General features: G+C 43.3%; 1 protein-coding gene across 2 annotated transcripts in view; it reads right to left on the reverse strand.

Annotated features, from left to right (window-relative positions):
• DENND4C (DENN domain containing 4C) overlaps positions 1–9,759 on the reverse strand; it is a 70,728-nt gene extending 60,969 nt beyond the window's left edge. For both annotated transcript variants that reach the window (XM_071731317.1, XM_071731316.1), the window contains exon 1: positions 9,621–9,759. The gene's annotated coding sequence lies outside the window, so the exon portion shown is untranslated. The remainder of the gene's footprint in view (positions 1–9,620) is intronic.
• Positions 9,760–21,977: the final 12,218 nt, after the last annotated feature.

Below are 21,977 nucleotides of genomic sequence, written 5' to 3' on the forward strand. Positions count from 1 at the left end.
CCAGTAAATTAAGTTCTCTTGCCAAGGACAGAAAACAGAAATGGAAAAGATGTGAGAAGAGAAGAATGATAATCAGGAAGCAGTCCAGCCAGACTCATTCAATAAACCAGTTTATTCTTGTTTCATAAGTATTATACCCAAACTGTTCTTTCATATAACAGAAGGTAGCAACTACTCCAGAGGGTGCAAAGAAAATAATCCAATAAAAGATTATAGTAATAGTCATGACAATGGTAATGGTAATAATAATAATTCTCAGAGCAAGGGATGTACTTTATAAAATGCACTTACTGCCCCACTGCAAGCTTTATAGGTTAGACACACTCGGTATTATATATTGAGTGAAACATCTGCAGCCCTGGAAACATTCTTTGTTAGAGAACTCTTTCTGTAATTGGAAACCCCATTGGAACAAAGCCAAATATAGTAGCCTGAAACAAAAACAAAACAGTGAAGAAAAAGGCAAGAGACAATAGCCCAGTGGTTAAGCCTTCTGGAAGTCCAAATCTCCTGGACTTCTTTTTCTAGGGCTTTTCTGTGCCTCTTTTTGGCTGGGGTGAGGCCAGGCTAATTTTTCGTTTTAAGAGGTGAGAGAAGAAAAGATGTTCTGTTTCAAATCCATATGAGAAGTTACAGTTTACAGTAAACTTACTCAAAGTAAACTGTAAGGCTCTGAGGTATTTTCTTTCTTGGTGCTTTCTCTACTAGAAATAGTTAAGTATTAGCATTGAAAATCTTTTGCCAGAACGTCCAGTGACAGTTTTTTGCCAAATCACAGAATCATGTCTTGATTTCATTTTTGTTAGCTTCCTACGACACAATTAGCTATATGCCACTTGAAATTACCTTCTGAGGGCTCTACCAGTGCTTTGAAGAACATGAATTCCCTTATTTTTATCTTCTGGGGAAAAAAAACACTGCAGAGAAATGCAATTCTTCTCTGTAGGTCCTGCCACTGACAGCTTTATCACATCAAACACAGGCTGCTTCATCGACAGTTTCTGAGCCTCATAGGCCACCCCCACCCCACTGAGCATCTTTCCTGGCTGTCAAGATGACTCCCATTTCTGTCTGGCCTTTGACACCTCTCCCAAATCACTCGTTTTCATTACAGCATTTTCGTTCCTTCCCAGATGCTTTTCAAGCCTGGCAGGAGCTTATTAACACTTCAGAAGTCTGTCTTTTCATCTTCATGCCAGCTCCTCATTATGAAGCTCTTTTGCCAAGACAACTTTAAAAAGCCCAAACCACATGCTTGACAGGAGTTAGAATATTCATGGTTTTGGTCTTATGCTTCAGCAATGAGAATCTTACAGGAGGGACTGTCCTTTTGCTCTCTGTGCTGCAGCAAGTATTCCATGATCTTGATCTGCAGCAGGTTTTTTTTGCAGTGAGGGTTTGCATAAGTACATCTGCAGCCAATGGGGAAAAAGCATCCAGCTAAAAGCATCCAGCTAGCCCCCCTGCATCACTGCAGGTCACCTAGCAATGAAGTTACTACAAACAGAAGTTATGCGTAAAGAGCTTGGGCAAGAGTATGCTTCATGCTCTCAATTTACGTAAATGTTCTGTTTTAGCAAAACTTTGTAAAGACAGGCTCTTAGATTATTATCTATGCTACTCTTCCTGTTCCTAGATAAAGTCTATCATAGCAAAGTAAGAAAGTGTAGTAACTATCAAAAATTGCCCCCCATGTCTCTCCTAATGTAAAGAATATTGAGGACACATAACCATGCTGCAGTCCTGTCACAACTCCAAAACCCAGAAGAAAATGGGTCAAAGCCACCTAAATAGAGCTATTAAATATTAAAAGTATGGAAACAGAAAGTCATTCACAAACAGAAGTCATCAAGCAGACAGTGTATCTGTGAACACATATATGTAAAGTGATTCAAAATATCCATTGTGACTACAACTCTAGATCCAGAACAAACAGAAAAATTGTTTGTATGAAGTTATTTGTACATTTATGTCTGTTACTTTTTTATCGACATACATGAAAGTTTTGTCACTGTGTGGAAAGTCTAACTTGTATTTTCTTGGTTTTTTTCTTCACTGAGGTTTGTTTGTTTGTTTCATTGTTGGGGTTTTTTTGGTGACTTCTAGGACAATCAGAGCATTTGATTTTTACACAGAAAAACAAGAAAATTTTTTTAAGAATCTGAGTTCTGCAGTATTTGTAAAGAAACTTAAGCCAACACTTAAAAGCCTTTGGCTATCAGCCCTTGATTCTTACTGTGCTCAATTATCTTCCTACATATATATGTATATATATATATATATGTATATATATATTCACAAGCAATGTGTATCTGAATCCATTAAAGCCCATTTTTCACTCTTGTCAGTGTACTTCAAATGTGAGACCATTAGAAAACCAAAATTATGCTGTGCAGTGTAAGAACTTCTGAAGAAAATAATCATGAAAGACTACAAAACATTAGTAAGGTACTATTTAAGCAGACAAATGTATAAATATGTATTTTTCTCAAACACTAAGCTGTCAAAGTATGGCAAGCATGAGATTCTCTGTAAGGAAGCCTTATCATTCTGCACAAGGTTAAGTGGAAGTCATAATTTCTCCTTTTGCCAAAAAAAAAAAAAAAACAAAAACAAAAACCAAACAAACAAACAAACAAAAAAAAACCCCAAACACCACAAAACACCAAAAACCCCACAAAAAACAAAACAAAACCCCACAAAAAAAACAAAACCAAAAACCCCACAAAAACCAAAAACAAACAAAAAACTAAAAAAAGTATGGCAGCCCCCACAATCTGCTCCCAAGGATACAGCAGTGGGACATAATTCTTTCCCTTCACTGATACTGCTCCACCTCACACTTCAACACATCAGTGGCTCCCCGGGAGAGGCATGTGGGATGATAGTGACACAGTCAGAGGAGAGGTGAACCACCAGCATTTCAGCCCCTGCTCAAAAGAAAGGGACTCAGCACAGCCTTCTTTAACAGTTTTACATCTTTTTTTTTTCTTCCTCTGTCACTTTTAACAGGTCTCTACTTCATACAGACAAAAAGAGGAGGGATACATACACATGGAGTGATAGAAGATAATTTTGTACCTACCAACCTAAGATTTTTTTCCTCTAGAAGAATCAGATAAAAGAGACCAAGAAGGGGAGGTTTAAAGATTAACCACACAGACACTGTATATCTGAGGCTTACAGAAGAAGAAAGAAAAGCTACTCAGTCTTTGCACAGGATTTGTTCTTATTTCTTTACAATAAGCTGAAATTCACATTAGTCATCACATTCATGGTGAATGAGTCATCACAACCCAAAGGAACTTAAGGCTTTTACATGTAATTATCTTACAAGAAGACTAGAAAAAAAAAAAATTCAAAGCAGAAATGACATACATTATACACGTAAGAGTTTGAAATGACACTGTCTATTTAAGATAGCATGGGTCACATAGTGTGCCTTTTTCTGAAAGTAAACTTTCATCTTGGTCTACCAACAACATGTTCCTTTTATTATGTATAATGTGAGTTTGGTTTACTCCTAGAAGAACTGTACCAGCACAGCCAGGATTGAATAAAAGAATTCTGCTCTTCAGAAACATGCAGGCACTCTGATAAAAGCCTCTGTGCAAGTGCACCACCACTAGCAAAACCCATTTTTCATTTTTAAAAAGTATGTTCTATTATTACCTGTGATTTTCTTATACCAGTACAACTTCAAAATTGCCTACACAGTTTCTCAGTCTTAGAAAACTTTGGTGATAATGGTAATAATTCACAAACAGGTTTCCCATACAGGGAGATTTGCTACTTAAAGGCTAAGGTATAACTGAAAGAAAAAAAAAAAAAAAAGAAAAAAAAAAAGCAAGAATTCTTGTGCAATAATTTAAGGTCAGAAAAAATCCAAGTATCTCAGTGATTATTCTAACTGCAAAAATTCAAGAAAACACTTGAAAAGACATGTATAACTTTGAGAAGACAGTAACATGCTTATGAAGTGAGTGGTCTGTTTTATGTCCTACTTATCTTTTAATAGTCAGAACTGAAAACAAACCTGGATATGACTGCTAAGAGGCATATTGCTCTATACATCACAGTGGTTCATGGCTTAGAATGCTTAAAAAAACCCATTATTTTCAGTCTTCCTTCTATTGCCAAATCCAAATTTTACTCATACATGTTTGTAGGACCTATTCAGAAAACTAAACATCACAGGTTAAATTTCAGAGGTTCCTTCAACAAAAAATGGAAGAGGTGAAGTTTTAAATAGCAAGTGCACCTTAAGTAAGGCTTTCATTGGGAATTACCACCTAAAAAGTAAGTGGTGGGTAGCAGGGGAAGAATGGAGCTGAAAGATGGGTCTCCCTCCCTAGTTTAAAATGAACTGTCGATACCCCTCTTCAGTCTCCTTTCTGGTAGTTTCAGAAACTTAACAGGTACAAGACACATATTTTACACACGTTAAACATTTCTCAGGCTATCTACATCCTTGAAAGTATTTCCTATGGCAAGCACACACTTATATTTTATTATTTGTTATCAGGAAACCTGCAAAAGATATTGCCTATGCCTTCAAAAAAACTCGCACTTCAGTGTACTGCAGTCCATATTGCCTTCAAACACAACAACTTTCTGCCACTCACACCTAGATAACCAGAAGTTTATATTCTCATTACAGTCACTTATTACTTCACATGTCACTGGGAGAACTTAAGTATCAGGAAAACAATGAAGGCACAAGTACAAATGCCTCCCCAGTCCAGGTAAGCTGCTGCTGTTCCAAGGACAACTGGCTGATCAACTGCTGAGAACTGGCCACACCGGTTTTCGTATTTTGCAACAGTCCCACTCAACTATTAGAGTCACTAGCTAAGTTAGTTGTTACAGCTTAACCTATTTTTCCTTTTTCTAACTTTATCTTAGGCTGACATGAAGATTCTGTAAAAGTTTCAGGGCTTGCCTCGGTTTCTTGCTTGTCTGAAACATTGATTAAATTCTTGAACTTCTTTTTCTTCATATGCTGCTCCCCAGCTGCTGCTTTCCTGCAACTTGAACCACACTTTTACTACTTTTTAAAGCAGTAAGATATAGTTTACATACATTGTAGACATGACTGGAGGATATCTTACTCGCAAGACTTCTACCTGTGTCAGATTTTTCATCTGGGTAAGAGTACACTTTCTTCCCCAGAGAAAAACAAAAGAGGGCTGGAGCCATGTTATGTGACACCAAGAATTGCAGCACGGAGTTGCCTAACAGGGGAAGTGGAAAAAAAAAAAAAAAAAAAAAAAAAGTCTTGCTTTCACCAGTTCATCAGTCACACAATGTCTCAACATGGAAGACTTACAAAGAGAAAGAAAAGCACTGAAGAACGCATCACTAGCTAGACTTCAGTTTAAGAATAACTGAAAGGCTTATTAATTATAAAGCAAAAGCTATCACTGAAATGTGTAGGTTTGGAGAGAAAGCAAAACCATGGGGTTCTGTGCCTTCTCGGTGAAAAACTAAGTTTTGTAGTAGAGCTGCAATTTGTTCGCAATTGGAAAACACTTTCATTTCTGCAGGAAGAGAGCTTCTACTACTTTGGAGACTTGTAATTGTAAATTCAGCTTTTGCTGCCAGAAGTGAACAACTTAATTTGCAATTCAATTCCTCATTTACACTATTTTTAACATCTTTTAGAAAGAAAAACAGGCTCTTGGATGATGCTTCAAAAGCAGCAAGTCTCTTTAGGAAAGTTTTCAAGAGCAAAGGAAATAAAGTGCCACAAAACGTGAATATGAAAGCACGTAAGACAAAACTGGTTCACTGCATTTAACTGAAACAAAGCAGATTGAATTGTTTAATGATATGCAAGCCAACCTTTAGTCAAGAAATCATGGGTACATTTTTACTGTTCTCTGTATCAACAACCTTGAGTTCACTCTCTTAAAAAAAAAAGTGAAAACAAAGAATGATATGCCTAAACAGAGAGCATTATTATAATCTTTGCTATTCTGAAACCTGCTTTCAAGTTTCCTGCCTGCCAAAGCAAACAGAAATCATCAGGACCACATTTATACCCTTAGAGAGCCTGTAAGCAGAAACAAAGGAGTAGAGTGAGATATTAACCAAGAAAAAACATTGTGCTCTGTTCCAGCTTGGAATGCAAAAGTTAGAGTATGTCTGTAGGTGCACAGTTTGCGAGGGATGCAGTCACAAGAATAAACGTACATGAAGCAGTCACACCCCACCAGAACCCATGCTGTAGTCCAGAAACATCTTTGAACTACCTCATCTTACTTTTAATAACCATTTGCACAGAAGTCAGAGTTGTAAGCTTTTATCTCCACAAATTTACAGATGGAAAGAATTCGCATTACCATCATAGGTGTGGTGTATTTCCAGCAACTCCACATTTTTATCCAATTGGAAAGAAGCAATACCACATTTCTGTGTAACTGAGGGCAACAATTTTTACAGAGGCAAGATGATTATAGCAAGACAGTTCAAAAGCAGATAAAAAAAATCCAAAAACTGGTGTTTACAGACTGAAGCATCTCAGGAGTAAAGCAGATCTCATGCTCCACAGCAAAGGAAACTGACTCATTTTACAGATTTCAATAAGCTGCAGGGGACAGCTATCTGGCAAGTCACATGGGACACAATTTAATAACTATGACTATGATCACCACAAACTATTTTAGAGGTCAATCTACATAAAGATCTTCAGTACCTTGAACATTAACAAAGAAAATGGAATGCTGAAGGTAGGTAATCTATGCCTTGGGATAGCTAGCAAGAATAGGAAAAAAAAGTACTACCAGATAGACTTCTACAGTGCTAGCTACTTTTAAACAAAATTATGCCAGATTTAAAGGTTACAGGTGCTTTTTGTTGGTATCTCAGTCAGAAGGCTGAGACAGAAAAGCAGACACTGCTACATGAAACCAGTAAGGAGACCACACCTATGGCTGCCATTGAAATTTATCCAAAAGATTAACAAACAACTCATTGGATCTTACATAATGGTCAAGAGGCTACCTTACCTTCCTCTTGTAACGCTGGCAATATACATTTCCTACCTCATTCTACTGACACTTTTTTCTTTTTCCTATTGTGCTTTTAAGCAAATCCAGACGTGCATCAAGGCTACCACTGGAATGCACTTCTGATTAAAGCACATCAAGGTTGAATTCCAAATTCAATTCTCCACTGGTCAAAGGCAGACCTAAGAAAGAACCAAGTGCTTCATACCTCTTCAAGCACTGCATTTCAACAATATGCAGCACTGCTACTCTAAATGAGAATTCATATACTTGTCAGTCAGATGGATATTATCCACACCACCATTTGGATACCCCAGTTTTACTTGAGTAAGGTAGTTTTCAGCCAAAGAACTACAAAAGCTGATCAGAAAGTCATCCCACATGCACTCTTCAAACAAGCAAACAAATATATGACGTGATCAAAGAAGACCCTGTTGCATTTAATTTGGGATACAGAGAATGCAACATTAACCTAAGAAGGGACAGCCAATGTAACTTTATACTTATCCATAAGTATTTATGAAACTGCCTGTCTTAATTTTTGAGATTTTTAAACAAAATTTTTGAAATTTTAGGAGCAATAGGTGTCTATGTGGGCTAGTAGCCATCTTAACACAGAAGTCAAAAGTCACATATATTGGTGCCATTTCATACCCACTGGAATACCAAAAAGGAGCCTGTCAGCCCATTACTAAAAAAAAAAAAAAAAAAAAAAACAAACCCAACACATGGCTCCCAACACCTCAAAAAATTTATACTAGCACATTTTATACTAGCACGTTTATAATAAGTGTTCTCAAGCTATCTAGCAGGTTGGGTTTCTTGTGGGTTTTTTTTTAGCTTGTGTCCCTTGTGCCAAGCATTTGAAAAATATACACTACTCTAGTTAGGACTTTAGACTTAGGAGTCTGGTCACTCACTTTAGTTTTGGTCATGACTGCTTTTCACAAAAAAATTACATCCTTTCTTTTTCCAAACAGGTATGACATAGTTTTCATTCTATCATTACATTTTCCCCAAGAACACAGAGAATGTTTGCCTGCCTTAAGCTTCTAACGTAAAAGAGTGATACAAAACTTTACCAACTTTTTATAAGTTTTTACAAGAAAACCACAAAAAAATATTACTACAAGCAAGTAATTTTCTTGTTACTGACATTGATCCAGAGGCCCAGATTTAGCCCAGTTAAAAACATCATAATACACCAAGAAAATACTACAGAAGTCACCAGGAGCTGATGATGGAAATGTCCTGTTTGTTTACAAGGTAAGCCCTCACGCAGATGTAAAAGTTTAGCCACAGGCATTAAATTTGAAACCATCAGAACAGTCCATGTTTGCAACATGCTTATCTTAACAGCAAACAATAAAACTGCATTTTAAAAAGGGATACAAAACAGGCATTTAACTTAGATTTAATATGATTTTGTTCAGATTTTGCACTCTTTAAGAGACTGCAGCACTTCAGAACATGTTTGGCATTAACATCACTGTTAAACATCTTAAATCACATTCAAAGCTTCTGACAGCATCTGCGCATACTTTTTCCCTATCTGACATACAAGGGCAGTATCCTGTCATTAGATCCTGTTGGCATATAGATACCTGGTCATGCAGCAAAGACACATCAGATATCCCCAGGTGATAGTAAAGGTTTGATTAAACGTTATGGCTCTCCACTTATCTAGTTTTTTTGTTCGGTTGGTTTTGGTTTCTTTAATCTTCAGAAGGAAACTTCTAAGCTTCCAAAACAAAGTGTGACTATTAGTAATGTTGCTCTTATCACTGGATTTACGGGGCAGGGAGAGGAGGGACGACCCCTGCCATTCAAGCATCCTCCTAACAGCCATGGCACGGCAGTTCACGATCTTCCATGTCGGCAGAGATAAGAGGAAGCCCTGGCAGCCCTGACACACCAACCCTTCACCGCAGACACGGCGCACCAGGCGTCCCCTCCATCCCTCGCAAGGGTTAAATCCGCTGACGCCAGGTTCTAGGGGAGGAGTCGGGGCATGGAAAGGGAGAGAAAAATGGAGAGGAAAAAAAAAAAAAAAAAAAATAAAAAAAGGAAGGGAGCTACCCGGGGATTCACCTGCAGCGCCTGCTACCTGCTCCGTCCCCAAACCCTCCTCCCCGCCGGCAGCGGCAGCCCAGCGCTGCCCGCACAGCCCGGCGCTCCCCGAGGAACGGGGGCGGACAGGAGCAGAGCTTTCAACAATAATCATGATAATGATGAAAAGTAAAAAGCCTCCGCACTGCAGGCCCCGCGCGGTGCGGAGTACGGCCGAGTCCCAGCGCGGAAGCTCTGCCGGGGCAGGCAGAGACGGTGGGGTAAGGAGAAACAGGAGTCCTTCCAAGGAACCCACTCGGCGCCGACGCAACAACACCCCGAACCGTCTTCCCGCTCCAGCGAGTAGAGAAGTTTCCTCCGGGGGTGGAAGAGAAGAGGAAAGGGGCCAGCGAGGAGAGAGGTCTCACCGCCGCAGTGCCGGCTTCCTGCCGCACCCCGGGGAGAGGGCGCTGGGAGGCAGAGGGGCCGCCCGGTCCAGCGCCCGCTCTCCACCGCCAGGCCCCCTCCCTCCTTCCCCGCCCGCCTCCCGCCGCAGCTCACCTGCCGCCGGCTCTCCCGCGAAAGCCGCTTCCGGGCGCCCCTTGTCAGCCGCAACGGTCGCGGTGCTCCAGTCCCGGAGCTTCTCCCCGCGTCCGTCGCCTCCTCAGGAACCGCCGGACCCGCAGCCGCTCCCGTTCGGGAAAGAAGCGGCCACCATGTTACTTTCTCCCCCGCAAACGCCTACAGGCGGGTCCAGGGCCCGCCCCGAAAGGAGGCGGTGGCGGCAGTCAGACGGGGAACGGAGCGCGCAGCGCCACCGGGATCTCTCCTGCGGCCAGGGGGGCGCCCGCGGGCGGCGATGGGCAGGACCCGCCGGGCACCGGGAGGGGGCGAGTGGCGCTGAGCACCAGCGGACCTGGGTGGGAGGCGGAGGGTGAACGTGAGAGGTGACAGAGAGAGAGGGGAATGGCTCGGGGTCCCCTCTAGGCAGGCAGCGTGGTGAGGGTTAACAGTTTGTGGGGTGTCGCCCCCGACTGGTGCAGGCCTGTGCCCCGTTCTGTGAGGTGCTGGTTTGTACCAAAAAAAGAACCTAAAAAAATACTTCCCCAGGTCGTTTTCACCCTCTGCCCAGATAAGGTTGCTCGCTTCCTAAAGGGCGCTCAGCAAGCGCACATCGCTCGGCGTGCTTCCCGAAAGGAGTAAATCTGTGCCGCTGTGGGCGGGTTCAGAGGCGGAGCCTGAGCCCCAGAGAGAGTGGGAGCACAGTCGTAGAAGTTGTGGAGGGCTTGGGTCAGTAGAACGTCTAAACCAGTAGAGTTCAATGTATTTATCGACCATCTGGATGCTGGAGTTGAGTGCACCATTAGTAAGTCTGCTGATGATGATACCGAACGGGGAGATGCTGCTGACACTCCTGAGGGACAAGAGGTCTTGCAGAGGGATCTGCACAGATTGGAGCGCTGGGCTATCATTAGTGGCATGAAATGTAATGAGAGCAAAGGCCAGAATCTGCACCTGGGATAGAGGAACCCTGGACACAAATAGAATGGGGGAGGAGTGGCTGGAGAGCAGCCCTGCAGAAAGGGAGCTGGGGGTGCTGGTGGGTGGCAGGGTCAGTGTGAGTCAGCTGTGTGCCCTGGCAGCCAAGAGGGTGACCCGCATCCTGGGGAACATCAGCCACAGCATGACCAAGGGAGGGATGACTTTAGCCTTGGTGTGGCCTTACCTTGAGCACTGCATGCAGTGCTGGGCCCTACAGTTTAAGGAGGATGTTGAGGTGGTTGAATGTTTCCAGAGGAGGGCAACAAAGCTGGTGGAAGGGCTGGAAGGCATGTCCTACGAGGAGTGGCTGAGGGCTTTAGTTTTGCCTAGTTTGGAGAAAAGGAGGGTGAGTGGTGACCCCATTGCTGTCTGCTGCTTCCTGAGGAGGGGAAGTGTCAAAGGAAGGTGCTAAGCTCTTCTTCCTGGGATCCAGTGACAGAACACATCAGAATGGCTCAAAGTTGCACCACAGAGGTTTAGACTGGATATTAAGAAATATTTCTTAACTGAGAGGCTCACCAAATACTGCAGTAGGCTCCTCAGAGAGGTGGTTGATGCCACCAGCCTGGTGTTTAAAAGCCATTTGAACAGTGCCCTCAAGAATATGCTTCAGTATTTTGTCAGCCTTGGAGTGCTCAGGCAGATAGATTAAATGGTCATCCAGTCTAATCTTGTCTAGTCTAAATCACTATGGAAGATGCTGAACAGAAGGAAACCAGAAAATGGTCTTCTGACACTGCAACTTAAGAAAGCTGTGGTATCTTTTGGAAACTTTGCTACATTTCCCATGGGCAATGTTTTCTCTTCCAGGACTTAAGTGAGCATCCCTTCATGGGCTTGTGGCAGTTCTGCTCTGGGCTGTGGTCACTCAGGTCTTGAAGTTGTCCAGGTTCAGGGATCCCACCTCCTCTATGGGCAACTCACTCCAGTGCTTAATGGTCATCACCCTGATTTTGGTTTTGATTCCTTATCTCCATCATGAACCTCTCTAGCTGTGGGAGTGGCCACTGTCTCTCACCCTCACACCGGGCAGTGTGAGGTAGAGCCTGTCCCTAGCCCCATGGGTGGAAGTAGGGGAGCCCAAAGGGCTTGCCAGCAGTGCTGGAGTGTGGAGAGAGCCTGCAGGACTTGGCTGCAGCCTCCATGGCAGGCATGAGGTGTTATCCAATGAGCCCCCATGCCATATGTGCCTGGAGATGTCTGCCACAGCCAGAGCAGCCTGACCTCTGGCACCCTGAGAAGACATTACGAGGCTTTGGTGACTGATTTGAAAAAACAGTGCTGAACACATCTGAAAGACATGAAGGGATGGACTTGGCAGTGGTGTTGCAGTAACCCCAGATGTGTGTGCTGGGATCACAGTGATGCTGGGGAGAGTACTGTGGGCTAGGAGGGCCAGGCTGTTACAGACCTGAGCCATGGGCTCTCTTGTCGCCGAGAGATGGGCTGTGATTCCATCCATGGAATCCATGTAATTTGACATTGCCAAGTGATGGAATGTGACCATCTGTGCCTGGGTGCTTATACCTGGGTGTTGAGGCTCACCCAGCCAGCTCTGCCCTGCACTCCAGCTGAGCAAGTTCACAAGGCTTGAAGCGTCGGGTGAGGCCTTGGGTGCTGGTGTCTGCTCGGGGAATTGTTCCTCACAGCTCTTAGTGCCTGACCCCAGAGCTATCAGAGGAGTTTAACCCATCCCTGCCATCTTCAGGCAGCTGGAGCAACCAGGAGGCAGGCTCGCAGCATCAGAGTTGAGCTGGGACAACTCACCCTGTGGAGCTGGGAGGGTTTCCTTCTTAAGCGACGTGGGCATTTCTTCCCCCTCTCCCCGGGCCAGCACATGAGCATGGCCTCTGTTCCCTTTCTAGCCTGACACCCGTTGCTGCAGCACCAGTGAGAGGGAGCAGCTTGACACCCCCAGTTCCTCACAGCCCATGGAGAGCACGGCCATGGAGCTGGAGGACAGCAGGGAGGAGACGGGTTGCACGGTGCCTCCACAAATTCTGCTACTCGTGCATCTTGCGGTGGGCTGAGAGCAAACCCGAGTGCCCCCTCTGCAGGAGGAGGATCCTTTCCATCATTCACTCGATGTGGGCGGATGATGATTTTGAGGAGGACGCTGTCAAACCACCTGTGGCATCCTCGGTCGCCGGCCACCAGGCAGGAGGAGCTCCCGGCCGTCCGGCTGCCCACAGCGCTGCAGTCACGCAGGCGCAGTCTGTGGGGACGGTGCCCGGGGCAACTCTGGGTGGCCTCGGGACCAGCACCCGGGCGTCCCTTTTCCGGGACCACCCAACTGCCCACCAGCTCCTTCTGCCCTGGGCGCGCCAGGAGCTGGCACCAGCGTTTAGAACCCGGTGTTTTAGGGCAGCCCTAGTGGAGGATCTCGTCGAGGCCCTCCTGGTTGTCTTTGGCCTGGTTGAAGATCTATCTACCGGCCCAGCTGCCGGGGCCCTCCCTGGAAAGCCGTGTGGTGGCATTTGCGCACCAGCTCATCGCTCTCGCTGTGCAGCGGCGCGGCAGGGAGGCCCCTCGCCTGCTGGGCCTGGAGGACAGACGTGTTGCTGCGGCATGGGAGAGCAGCCCTGTGGCTGCTTTAAGCCCTGCTGTCTCACAAGGAGGGTCTCCCACACCTGTCCTGGCCCTCTCGGGCAGCCCTGATGAAACCAACACGGACAACGTCCCTGACACCTCAGCGGCCTTCTGTGGGGGTCCAGGCAGCCCTCCCTCTGCCCTGTTCCTATCCCCAGGGAGCAAGAAGAGCCCCAGGAGGAGACCTGTGAGGCTGCGGCACATCAGTCTGTTCCAGGCCAGGGCAGGGAATGGTCCCCTGCAGGGCCACAGTGACTCCCAAAGAGGAGCCCCTGCAGCTGCAAGACCTCTTCTTCTCCAGGCAAGAAGAAGCCACCCCACTGGTAGCACTAGAACACCCCAGATCTGCTGAAGCCAGAGCTGGGACAGCAGATTATCTGGGGCACCCCCCATCCCTCAAGGTCTCCCTGCCCTCTTGCGCCTCTATCAGGCAATAAAAGAAAATAAAGTCCTGAAAACTGCAGTAGAGTCTCACTGTTACTGACAGGTGGCATTGCTGTCCTCTGTCCCCTGCTGCTTTCTCCTCCTTTCCCTGGGACGATGCCCACGGTTTCCTCTGGTCTGCCACAGACCACCATGGGGTTTCTCCCTCTGTTCTTGCACAGCCTCCTTGTCCTGCTTTGACTGTCATGGGGCTGGACCTGTCCTCTCAGAGTGCATCTCTCCCCGCAGCACAGTGCATATGCTGCTGCCATCTAGTACAGGCTTTCTTCCCACTTCTCCAGATCCAGCCTTGGCAATGGAATTTCTCCTCCTCTGCTCGGAAAGGACCCCACTGTGGCATACGGCCACTACCAGCTTCCCAGCACCACTTACCACCACCCCACCCATTGCATGGTCTCTCCAGTACTTCCCATGGCACAGCTCCTCTCCTGCTGCCAGTCACCGCCACAGAAAAGGCAGTGCCTCTTTTCTGTGCTCCCCATGGCCACTTGCCCTCCTCTTACTCACTGTAAAACACTGGTGCTGAGGAGAAAACTATTCTGAGGACTCTGTTTACCCTTTCTGTCTGCACAGTTCAGTCACCTCACATTAGCTGACAGCTATGAGATATTTCACCAAGGCAGTTTCTTACCCTGTGTCACTAAGAAACTCAAGGCCTATTTTAATGAGTTCATTTTTTTCTGAGTGTGTGGGTTGAATATGTTACCACCACAAAAGGTCATTGAGCACCAGAACTGTCCCAAAAAGTGAGACGAGCATCCTTTATATTCCTGGTACCACCTATTCGAAGGAGAGAATGAGGGCAAGAGAAAGGTATCTAATTTGTGCCTTTTTGTACTTCTGTCACTCAGAGAAGTCAGTTCTGATCCTTGCACCTAAAATAACATTTTTTTATGTAATATTGTGTGTGTCTTGATCCATCCATGCTCCCCACAATCTTTTAACAGGACCAGAAAATCTAAGCATAAATGTCTTTGGTGGTTTGGTGGTTTGTTTGTTCATTTGTATTTTTTTTCAAAAATAATAGTCCCTATCATTTCTGTGCCAGGCAGGCTGTGACTGATGCCAAAAACCTGTATTTTACATTAAAGCAAATCTTTCAGTTTGATTTCCTTTTGAACAGCACACACAAAAAACCCTGTTTAACATAGAGTTTTCAAAATTACCTATGTACTTTACAAGTCCTTTTATTTATGTAGTCTTCTTTAAAAATCAGCGTATGTGGCTTAAAATGTTGGCCTGAATTCAGGAATACTTTGATATTAATAATTAAAAAACTCAAGTTATCTCAGCCTTCTCTGCATAAAACATAGCAGGATTTTTAAAAATATTTATCTTCCTAGGTCTTTCTCTCTTTATTTTTCTGGAAACGTTATGTTCCATTTCCCTTTAAAAAGCTTTCAGTTACAGTCTCACTGTGTTGAGCTTGGAAGATAACGGGTCTTAGAATTGTTTTCAAAATGCTTATGTTTCCCTCAAGTATTAATTATTGTCTGAGTCCACAGCAGCTGAAAAAGGGAAGTTACATCTGCTAGAAGGAATTGAGCATGGTATCTCTTGATTTTGGCCACACATAGAATTTGGTGTTTTAAATAAGCACAAGGCTGTCCACTATCTGTTTCTGCTGGGACTCTCCGTTGTCTGGTCTTTCCTGAAAGCTCTTGCTTTTCTCTTTTTTTATCAAGCTCCTGGGTTTGCTATTGCACAATAGCCACTTTTCTCTACTCAACTGATTGTTTTGTATGCTGCTGTTTGTTGGACTGGTCAACCTGCATGAACAGAAATGTACAAACCCAGTAGTTTTGTGAATACACTCAGGTTTGTGATTTATGTGACTTTTAATCTACCTGTAATGGCTCAAATAATTATCCTATCGCCAAAAGAATATCTCTGAACATAAATTGAGTTTTAAAGTTTGTGTTAGTTTATGTTGACTCACTTTGTCTCTTGCCTATCTAGCCTTACTTATGAACTGTAAGTCCTTGGTCTTATTGGCTGTGGTTAGTAACATAAGCTCATTTTTAATTTCCTTTCCAAGAAAACTTATTTCTTATAATGAATTCAGTACTACAGCCCCTGAAATTCTCATTATCTTAAGTTTTCACTGTTTATGTCATAATAGTCAAAATGGGTAACTATTTTACTTTCATTCAGAAGACGTCAATAGCCTGAGGCAGACATGGTCGGAGTCTAATAAGAATAGAGTCTACCCAAGTAGGTCCTACCCAAGTAGGACCAGCTCTTCACTGGTCCTGTGAGGACTGATTGGAAGTGCCTAGCACTAAGAAAAAAAAAATATTTTTTATTCTTTCTATCCTTAATAGAAAGATAAAAGGTGGATGAAGAAAGCTTTGTCAATATTAATAGCATATTACCTCTTCAGTCTCACTGATACTGTTGGAAATGATCATGCTCCTAGAAAACTTGACAAAACAGAAAAGGAATTGGAGGCAAATGGAGGCAAGTAAACAATAACATCACACTATTGCTGGTTTTGTTTAGGAATTTAAGAGGAGCAACACTTCTTAAACCAAGAAAAGGCAAAGTGCTTTCTGAGAATGGAGCAGGAAGGTGGCTGAGGACCAGAGTTTTTGTGAGGATCTTTGACTACAAACCCAGGCATCTGGGAGCTGCATAACACCAGTTACTCCTCACTGGGAGTATGTGTATGTGTTTTCCCTGAGTGTTAGCCACAGGCCTCTGCTGCTTTACTGTAGCTTTCCTACAACTATTCTGTCCTCTGATTCTACCCCTCCTCTTGCCACTTCTTCCCTGTTAACCCATGATGTAATCTCATTGACAGCCTCATGTCCTCAGCCACCGCACTCTGTGAGGATACATACGAGGGAGAAAGCTTCCTATTAAGCAGTTCTGTGGTTACATACTAATGAAGACTAGGTTTAGTATGTATGCAGAGACAGATGTTTTAACACAATCTGACACCCATTATTATACTCAGGTTGTGATACCACAAATATCTCGAGCCAAAGAAGGAGGCCTACATCCCATCCCAGTGCCTAGTTCTTAGTTCTCTTCCTACCTGTTTTGTGCTGGCAAGACAGCTCGTGTTCTTATGGAGCAAATAAAGCCATGCAACTAGCATATCTGAAAAACAAAACAACAAAACAAAATCCAACAAAGCACAGGTTCAGTTTTTTTGTAGCTTTACAAATTCTTTCATTAGTGAAATAAAGGCATCAGCAAAGGCATTCATTTCTCCTGCTAGTCAGTTAGCTGGGGAAAAAAAAGTTCAGAAAGTACCTCTGAAAAGCAGCTGTGTATAGGGACACCATGCCTAGTTACTGCTGAAGCAGGTAAGTAGTGTTGGAGGTGTGGGACAATAGGTAGAGCTGCTTCATCCAAACAGTTCAGTTTTCTATTTAAAAATATTTAATTATTTACATTTATAGTAACTGAACTTAGAAGCTAAGTGCCTTACTAGAAGTTTAATCCTGGAAGCATTTGCTCAAAACCCTTCACTCAAAGGGAAAAACAATGACTCAATGAGAATAATGGAGTTTGATCCCATGTTCCAGAGTATATTTAAATACAGCAAATGGATGTATACGTGGTTGTGGTTTTTTCCTTTCCACGGTTCCTTTTTCATTTACTAAGTACTTTACAGGGAAAAGTGTGGGAAGTCAGATGTGAGAATAGACTGGATGCAGAAGCTGTTTTGTACATAGAAATAGAATATTTGAGCCTGTTGTAGTGATTCTCTTTCAGGACTCTACAGGTAAACAGTTAACTAAAGGGATTCTTGCTAGCCCTTTTATTTTCTTAGTTAATGTTTTCATTTGAACACAAAAGACTGCAACATTCCCAGAGGTCTCTTTTCAGGTTTTCTATCTCCTGCATGAAAAAGGTGTGGGTGACCTTGTAACATATTTCTGGCATCAGATGAGTGAGAAATGAGGTAACATATCTCCCTACCCAAGGTTTATGTCATTGGCTCAGGACTAAGCCTTTCATCTTTCTGGATTAAATAGTGTTTTCTGCAGTTTAGCATGGGTGGTGGTTTCAGTCATGACCTTGGAAGCTTCTCTTTGCTCCATGTATTTCTCTTTGCTTTTTTGAGAAGAGTAGCTTCACATTGTGGGGGTTTTTAAAGTGAATATTTGGTATGGTCATACACTTCTTTTCCAATTTCATTACATATCTTGTAACTAAGAGGCAGCCTATGTATATGATCAGATTAGTGCCATGTGATGGTGAAATTTGCTGATATCTTTCAGATGCATGATGTTCTTTTATATCTTATGGAAACAGCAAAATCTGGCAAGTCATGAGGGCACAAGAAATACACATAGTCACTGCCTTTCTACTTCTTTTAAAATTCTTTTAAACTAATTTTTATAAATTCCTTACTCTCACAATGGTACGTATAGTGCTGTAGAAACAATATTTTCTATAATTTTTATGAGATATCAGGATAAAAACACATCAGAAGTAGAAATTATTGTTATAATTTTACATTAGTATTGACTAACTAGAAAATATAGCTCTCAAATAGAGAAACATTTTCTGCTACAGTGGTTGAAGGGTTTATTTAACTGTTGTGTGGGATTTACATGAAATATTGCAACCCCCTGCAAAGACTTTGTTTTAATCCGAGATAACCCAAATGCATACAAACAACAGATTTAACTTGAATTGTCCAAAATCAAAAGTTATTTTACAAATAAAATGAGTAATAGCAAGGACAAACGTGCTTAGCACAGGGTGAAATACACTGATACTAACTTATTCTCAGATAGCTGCCTGTTACAGTAGTCAGCTTTGCTTATGTGTTGCCCAAGCACAACAGGCTTAGAGTAACTATATTTAACTGAGAGCATGGACTGATGTCACGTACTTTGGGACATTCTGTAGATATATAACTTCTAGGGTACTTATGGCAGTGCAGTGATATTCACATGTTCTCAATGTATGTATGATGAGAGCTCTGTCTTTGTATAAATTTAGTATTCTTTGGTACTTCTGAATCATGGAAGGTATAAACCATTAATTGTACATTCATTTTGTTATTTTGAGTATATTTTAAATTATGGAGAGATTAGTGGGAGAGTTGCTCTTTACATAAGCGAGCAACTTGAATGTATTGAGTTCTGTCCAGGGGTAGATGAGGAGCAAGCTGAGAGTTTTTGGGTGAGAATCAAGGGGCAAGATAATATGGGGGATACTGAGGTGGGTGTCTATTAGAGGCCACCTGATCAGAATGAGGAAGTTGATGAGGCCTTCTGCAGGCAGCTGGTAGCAGCCTCATGATCACAGGGCCCTGGTTCTCATGGGAGATTTTAACTACCCAGATATTTTCTGGAAGACTCACTCAGCAGCCATTCACAGTTCAGGAGGTTCCTCCTTTGCATAGATGGTAACTTCTGAATGCTACTGGTGGAGGAGCCATCTGGGAGTGGAGCATTGCTGGATCTTGTCCCAGCCAACAAGGAGGGCCTGGCTGAGGCAATGAAGGCTGGGGGCAACCATGGGAGCAGTGACCATGAGAAGATGGAGTTCAGGATCTTATGTGGTAGAAACAGGATTCCAAGTAGAATCACAACCCTGAACTCCAGAAAGGCCAACTTTGCCCTCTTTAAACAATTGCTGGGGGAAATCCTATGGGACAGGGTACTGGAAGTTAAAGGAGCCCAAGATATTTGGTTAACATTCAAGGACCACTTCTTTCAAGCTCATTACTGGTGCATCCCAAAGGGAAGGAGACCAAGAAGGGAACTAGGAGACCATAAGTCAGGGTAAAGGATGAGTTTGCCATGGTTGATGAAGGTTGGGTTAAGGATCAGTTAATGAGTCTGGATATCCATAAATCCATGGGTTCTGATGGGATGCACGTAAAGGTGCTGAGGGAACTGGTGGATGTAATTGCTAGGCTGCTCTCCATCATCTTTGGTAAATCACTGGGAACAGGAGAGGTGCCTGAGGACTGGAGGGAAGCAAATGTCACTCCAGTCTTCAAGAAAGGCAAGGACCCAGGTGACTACAGACCAGTCAGCTTCACATCCATCCCTGGTAAGGTGATGGAACAACCCATTCTTGGTACTGTCTCCAGGCACATCAAGGACAAGAAGCTTATCAGGAGCAGTCAGCATGGCTTTGCTAAGGGAAATCATGTCTGACCAACCTGAGAGCCTTCTATGAGGATAGAACCAGGTGGATGGGTGATAGCAGAGCTGTAGATATAGTTTATCTTGATCTCAGGAAGGCATTTGACACCATCTCCCACAGCATCCTTGGAGCCAAACTGAGGAAGTGTGGCCTGGATGACTGTGTTGTGAGGTGGATCAGGAGCTGATTGAAGGACAGAAGCCAGGGAGTTGCAGTCAATGGGATGAAGTCTAGTTTTAAGTCTGCCTGTAGTGGAGTCCCTAAAGGGTCAGTACTGGGACCAGTACTATTCAAGACATTTACTGATCACCTGGATGATAGAATAGAGTGCACTATCATCACATTTGCTGATGACACAAAACTGGGAGGAGTGGCTGACACCCCAGAGGGCTGTGCTGCCATTCAGAGGGACCTGGACAGGCTGGAGAGTTGGACAGGAAGAAATTTAATGAAATACAACAAGACCACATGTAAAGTCTTCCATCTGGGAAAGACCAACCCCAGGTACCAGTATAGGCTGGGGACTGAGCTGATGGAGAGCAGCGAAGGGGAAAGGGACCTGGGGGTTCTGGTGGATGGAAGGATGACCATGAGCCAACAATGTGCCCTTGTGGCCAAGAAGGCCAATGGCATCCTGGGGTGCATTAGAAGGGGGATGGTTAGTAGGATGAGAGAGGTTCTCCTCCCCCTCTACTCTGCCCTGATGAGGCTGCATCTGGAATATTGTTTCCAGTTCTGGGTCCCTCAGCTCCAGAAGGAGAGGGAACTGCGTGAAAGAGTCCAGTGCAGAACCACCAAGATGCTGAAGGGAGTGGAACATCTCCCTTATGAAGAGAGGCTGAGGGAGCTGGGGCTCTTCAGCTTGGAGGAGAATGAGGGGCAGCCTCATTGATGTTTATAAATATGTATGGGGCAAGTGCCAGGAGGACAGAGTCAGACTTTTCTCAGAGTCAGGCTTTTATAACAAGGTTATAAACTGGAGCATAGGTGGTTCCATATCAATATTAGGAAGAATTTTTTCACTGTGGGGGTGACAGAGCACTGGCACAGCCTGCCCAGGGAGGTTGTGGAGTCTTTCCCTGGAGACATTCAAAGCCCACCTGGATGTGTTCCTGTGTCACCTCCCGTAGGTGACCCTGCTCTGGCAGGGGGGTTGGACTCAGTGATCTTTCAAGTTCCTTTCCAACTCCTGATTTTCTATGATTCTATGATATAACTGCAGTAACAGTCAGCATGTCCTGTGCTTTGGAAAATGCCATAATAAACTTTGGTAACAGCTGCAAGGCTATAAAATGTCCATTAGCTGTTGATTGTATGAGGTAAAGTTGCTGATGTTTTTTGGTCACTGTTGCCATAAGTGCTACTCCTAATGTTATTGTGATATAATGGAGTCTATTGCTTTGCAGCAACAATAGTTGTGTCTTCAAATACTGATGAAATGGGAAATAGGAGACGAAGAGGAAAATATTTTTATTTCTGACCATTAGGTGGAGCTAAAAATTGTATAAATGGAAAAGTTGATTTCATTTCTTTCCACCAAGTTACCTGGCTACTGTTCACTTTCACTTTCCCCTGGTGGAATGTGGCTTTTTTATATAACCTGCTCTCAGGAAACCTCAGATGCTGAAATCAGTTTCTGTGTTACCTATGGACATGTTTCCACACGTTCAGCAATAAAAGTGTAATTGTGAAGTTTCTCTAATTATGGATGTTGTCAAGCTGCATTTTCTACAGCACATGAAATGCATGTTACAGCATTTTGATACTTTATGCTAATCCTTAGTGAATCCTTATGACCATCATGTTTTCTAAAAGGAGTGTAAGAGGGCCAGAAAGGGATTAAGCATGTTCGTACAGTACTGATATTGCCCAAATCAACGTGTTAACCTATATTATTTAAGTTAATGAACGTTTAAGCTCTTCACTGGACTGAATCTTATGTATTCCTCTTATGTCTGGATTGCTGCATTAAAATATCTATTGAGATAAACCTGCTTATCACATGGATCTAAATACCCACCTACCTTTCTGATGTAGATTTTTTCATTGTGAAAACAGGCTAAAATTGATGATTTGGGAGGTCTTGAAATGTAAATTAATTTACATGTGTTGTGTCCCATTGATGTTGTATTTGCTTTGTATAGGCAGAGTTATTGCAAACAGATATAGTTACAATAGCAGCCTATAATTAAAAATGTGAATGTCCTAGTTTTGTTTTTA

The sequence above is a fragment of the Heliangelus exortis genome, chromosome Z (assembly GCF_036169615.1).
Source record: "Heliangelus exortis chromosome Z, bHelExo1.hap1, whole genome shotgun sequence".
NCBI lineage: Eukaryota > Metazoa > Chordata > Aves > Apodiformes > Trochilidae > Heliangelus > Heliangelus exortis.